Raw genomic sequence first — 5,506 nt, 5'->3', positions numbered from 1 at the left:
TTTTATTTTTAAATTTTTATATAAAATCAGTCACAATGGTAGATTCAGAGTTGGGGGGGGGGCACTTACCTAGCTTGGATGCACCAGACGAATCTTTTGAGAAAAAAAAGTAATAAAAATTCTAGCTCGAATCTATGAATCTAACAAGAAAAAAAAATAATTGAAATTTAACTCCCCCCGCCCCCTCTCTAAATCTTCTCCCAAACCTTGAATCTACGTCTAAATTAATTAGCTTTTTAGTCTTTGGGGTTGGATTAAGAGCAATCTAGAGGTTAACTTGATTTGAGATCAATCAATTTATATTGTGTGTTAGTCACACATTTGATTGCTGATATGTACAGTATGCATACTTTAAATACATATATTGCTGTGTGGTTTCATTTTTTCTTTCAAATAAAAGCAAAGAGCGATATTAAAAACTGAAAGAGAATAGACTATCCAATGTAAGAGCTGCTAAATTCTCAACCCCAATTTTTTATGTTAAAGTTTGACTAGAACTTGCGTTCTTAAAGTTTGACTAGAACTGTGCGGAAACAATTTGGAGATCAATATTTGACTTATTGTTTGTTAAATATTGTTAAGTATTTGACTTAACTTATTGTTAAGTATTTGACTTATTGTTTGCATTTCATCAAATAAGTCCAGGGAAGCCAGAACTCATAGATGTGACAGCTTTAAAACAAATGTTTACAGGTAATCTGAAAAGTTTTCATAATCATATCGAGCCCTTGATTACTAATATACTCGGAAGTAGGCTCCTTTAAGTGGTCCTAGGCAAAAGTCGAATATTTGGCAAATAAAAAAAATGTATTTAACTCTATTGAAGATACAATTACACGAAGGATGGAAAATTGATTTATTAGGTAAAATGCTTGTACTTTGACATGGCGTTTTTCGAACCTGGAAATTTTACTGAATTCAAAGACAGATTTCCAACAAATACGTAATGCAAAATTTGAACATTGATTGCTACTGCTGATAAAGTTAAACTTATAGAAGAATTGATACCCGTTGTTTGTTTGACCCAGGGTAAGCAGGAAATATATACACCAAGACGATGCCACTCACGTGTTTGAGGATTTGTATCTTGTGAGTACAGGGAAGACAAGGAAATTGAACGAAATAAAGATGAAAAGTCTGATTGTAAAACGGAAACAGACAAATGGAAGAGAAAATGCGCTACATGCGTAAAATGTGCATTTCAAGTGATTCTCGACTAAAACATGTACAGTCCGTAGTGCACAGAACATTACAAAATTTCTAAATATTTTTTCTTGTCAGCCAGCCTTTTAGGGCCAAACAAAAGTAGGTTTTCCCCGAATGAGGTTAGAGGATGTTGAAAGGGAAAATCAAAGGGAAATGGGAACTACTTGTGAAAATGTAAATAGGGAAGCCTTAAATAGACTGTGATGGAGGAGGAGCGTGTGTAGCTGTGTTTGCCTCAGGATACTAAGTGCTACAGTGAGTTGTTAGTAGCACTAGTTAGTAGTAATATCATTAACGCAAGTCACTTGTGAAAGAGTTTTTTTTTTCAAAACTACAATTAATAAGACTTGGTCAATCTGCCTGAGACTCTAGGTGGTCTTGCCTCTCCAAAAACTACTTGCGAAAATGTAAATAGGGAGGCCTTAAATAGACTGTGATGGAGGATGAGCGTGTGTAGCTGTGTTTGCCTCAGGATACTAAGTACTACAGTGAGTTGTTAGTAGTACTAGTTAGTAGTAATATCATTAACGCAAGTCACTTGTGAAAGAGTTTTTTTTTCAAAACTACAATTAATAAGACTTGGTCAACCTGCCTGAGACTCTAGGTGGACTTGCCTCTCCAAAAGCTAAATCACAAGTATTTATCCAATAAGAGAGTCATAGCTACTCCCACCGTTTACCCGTGTCACTTACCAAAACACTAGGTAAACTATAGGTCTCCTCGTTTGCCTTCGAGTTCAGGAGACTTTTTCGTCATGTGTCAATCTTAAAACACAGTAGTACGCCAGAAACTAAGTCATGAGACATGCTTCATCATTTTTATACAATCCTGGAAAAGGCTTATGCCAGCTTTGCCTCTCAGTCAGGCTATCTGTCATTGCTTTTTCTCTAATTAGCCATGGCTTAATGGCAACGTGGTTTTAATTCAAAAATCAAAGGACTCGGTCTCTTTTGAATTCAAATCAAGTTGCCATCAAGCCATGACTAATTGGAGAAAAAGCCATAACGGATGGTCTGAGTGAGAGGCAAAGCTAGCATAATTCTTTGTCAGCATTGTACAAAAATGATGTCATTTTCACTTGTCGATAGATAGTCTATCATACATCCAACCATCCAAGGGCAGAACTAAGGTAGATAGCCATGGAACTAAGGGATGATCGAGATTCCAGGGGGAACTCATGACAAATAATGTCGACTGGAATTGTATGTAAAAGGGGGATTGAATTTGCTTGGACTCGCAGGGGAACAAGTTACCTAAGCATAATAGGCTTGTCTACTTAGAGTCTAAGGCAGACTACCGTGTTTTAGGATTGACGCATGACCGGCAAGTCCCCTGGACTCACAGTTGAACGAGAAGACCTGTAGTTTTCCAAGTGTTTGAGTCTTGGGGTATGATTTGTCTCCAGATCTTTAAGATTACATTCCCTTTTGTGTGACAACCTCAAAGCTAAAAATGCAGACTATTCTCAGGTCATGTTCCAAGACTGAAATCTCTGCGAAATGAATTCAAAGAAACACTTGCCTTGATAGTAATAGAAAAAATTGAAGCCTCTTCTGAGAAATACGTAACTAAGGATATGCCCAGTAAAATGGATTTTAGGAAAAAACAAGTAAGGACAGTAAAAAGAAGGCAGGCGAAATAAGTGATACGAATTCAATTATCTCCTGAAGATGTGTTTAGAATAAATGTATTTAACTACATTGTAGATACAATTAAAAAAAACCGTGGATAATTGATTTGTAAAAAAAAAAAAATGCTTGTACTTTGAACACTACTGCTTCTAAGCCAAACAAAAAGCAGGCCACCCACAAAAGGGGTGGGAGAATGTCGCAAGGAAAGATTTAAAGGATAGGAGAGCTTTTTGCGAAACCTTCAGGGGATGATGGGATGTATATTGAGTGAGGAGATGTGAAGTGGAGGCCATGGATAAAATTGATGAGGATTTGGAAGATGCGGCTAGACGGCATAGTAGTAAAATGTTATGCTGGCATGTTAATGAATTGAAAGGGAGTAGTGAATCCAGACTAGTCCCAGTTAAAGATAGAAATGGGGCCACAATTAGTGATAAGGAAAAAGTTAAAGAAACATGGGTGGAACATTTTGAGAATGCACTAAGCCGAGATACAGCTGCAGGAAAAGATATAGATGAAAATGAAAAAGTTTGTGATACCTTGGATATGAAGGAAGATTTGTTTAGTGAGGAAGAATTAGCTACAGTACTAAAAGGGTAAAAAAAAATAAGGCTCCCGGTGACAAAATTTTTGGAGGGGGCTATACAAAAAAAAAACTAAAAAAAGCATAAAAAATTGGTTTACATTCATTTTCGTTACGTTTTTACGAGTCGCACCAACATTTTGGGGGGAGTTCGGTGAAACCCCTATCCCCACAATCCTGGATACAGCCTTGAGAGGGAAAGTTGATTCATGTTTGTCTACATTCAAAGTTGTAATATGACGGGGATTATCGGCCCATCGGCCCTAGAGGACCCCAAAGAGTATTTAGATTTTCAACCCATATATTCGAATAATATCAAAGTACCCATCAATCCAAAGCACTATAGTACAACTATTATTAAAAATTGTTGCAAAATTTGGTCCAACATACAAATAGCAAGCCAAAATTTTGATTTTTATAGAGAAAACCAAAAGATTTAAAAATTTTAAAAAGCTTTTTCTACAAAAGAAGTTTTTCGAAGAAAAGTGTGAGCAGAGATTAAGTCTAATAATTTTTTCAAGCGTCAAACTACTATAAGCCATTATCTTTAGATAAATAAAACCCGAAACAAACAGAAACTGCAATAAGTAACTTGGTCAAATTCAAGACGAGCAGAAACTACAACAAGAAAAAGTTAGGCTAACGTCCAGAACATAATTTGCACTTTACTGAAAACAAAATACATTTTAAGCATTTTATCTTGTATAACCTTGAAAAATACAAAATTATTAAGACTTCAAAAATGAATATCAGTGTACATTAAACTGTCAATCCAGATTCGTTTGTTGTAGTTTTTCAGTAATTTTTGACAACCTGGATGCAAGGGGGAAATTTTGATTTGACTCAAACCAGATTCGACTTCCTCTGGAAGTTTCAATTGAATGCCCTAAGCCGTTCCTTAGAAAATGCAATTATGTCATTTTGACAACCTTGATGCGCTTAAAGTATTTTGATTTAATTCAGCATCCTCTCAACATTTTCTGAAAGTTTTAATTTAATGCCCTTAGCTGTTCATGAGACATAACATATATGACCTTTTAACATCCAGGGGTCACATTGTGTCTTTTGTTGTATTTCAACACCTCCCTCAATATTCTCTGAAAATTTCAATTTACTACCCTTAGCTGTTCCTAAGATACTGGAGATATGCCTTTAAACAGCCTTGGTGCGCATAGTGTCCCTTGATTTAACTCAGCATGTCCTGAAAGCTTCAACTCAATGCCCTTAGCTGTTCCTGATATATTGCAGAACTGCCCTTTTGACAACCTGAATACGCTTAATATCTTTTGATTTAGTTCAACACTCCCTCTTAAAACTCCCCGGAAGTTTATACTTAATACCCTTAAGTTGTTTCAAATATATCGCGGTTGCTCCCTCTTGACAACCTGGATACGCAGGAGATCTTTTTGTTTAGTTCGATATCACCCTAAATATTCCCTGAAAGATTCAGTTTTATATCTTTAGCCGTTCCTGGGATACCCAAGATACGCCCTTTTAAGTTGATTTGTTTAATCTAGTTACTGTATTTTTTCTCTTTCTTTTACTTTCGTTTATAAATAAGATACTGGATATAAAGCCAAAATATTCAGAATTCTTTTATTACTTTTATAATTTTTTCTATCTTTCCAAAGTGCACTGTATTGTTAGAAATTTCTGCGCATTTGAATATTTATTTCATTTTAACAATATGTTTCAAGCCGATCAGGAAAAACATGGCCATTTTTGGGGGCTTGACAAACTAGAATTACCAACATACATTATACCTTACTTTTCCCAAGAAATTACGATTTAAAATGACGGGAATTTTTTTTTTACGGACCGACTGAAAACGTTTTGGGGACGTACCCTAGTGCCTGACACCCCTGCCCACATCTTCACTAAAAATTTGTTGGTGGTGTTTAATAAGCTAAAAATGTCGAGCCGCTTAGACTCGCAATACCTTTGCATTTGCAATCTAATGAAAAAGAATACTCTGTAGACCAAACTTATCCTAAATGTTGGCTATGTGTCCTAACCACAAACTAAACGTGTATGATGTACGCCGCGTTATATCGCCATCTAAAATTCCGCAAAATCTGTTCTCTAT

The sequence above is a fragment of the Artemia franciscana genome, chromosome 15 (genome assembly GCF_032884065.1).
Source record: "Artemia franciscana chromosome 15, ASM3288406v1, whole genome shotgun sequence".
NCBI lineage: Eukaryota > Metazoa > Arthropoda > Branchiopoda > Anostraca > Artemiidae > Artemia > Artemia franciscana.
The sequence above is the reverse complement of the archived record's forward strand: the minus strand, read 5'-3'. Positions refer to the sequence as shown.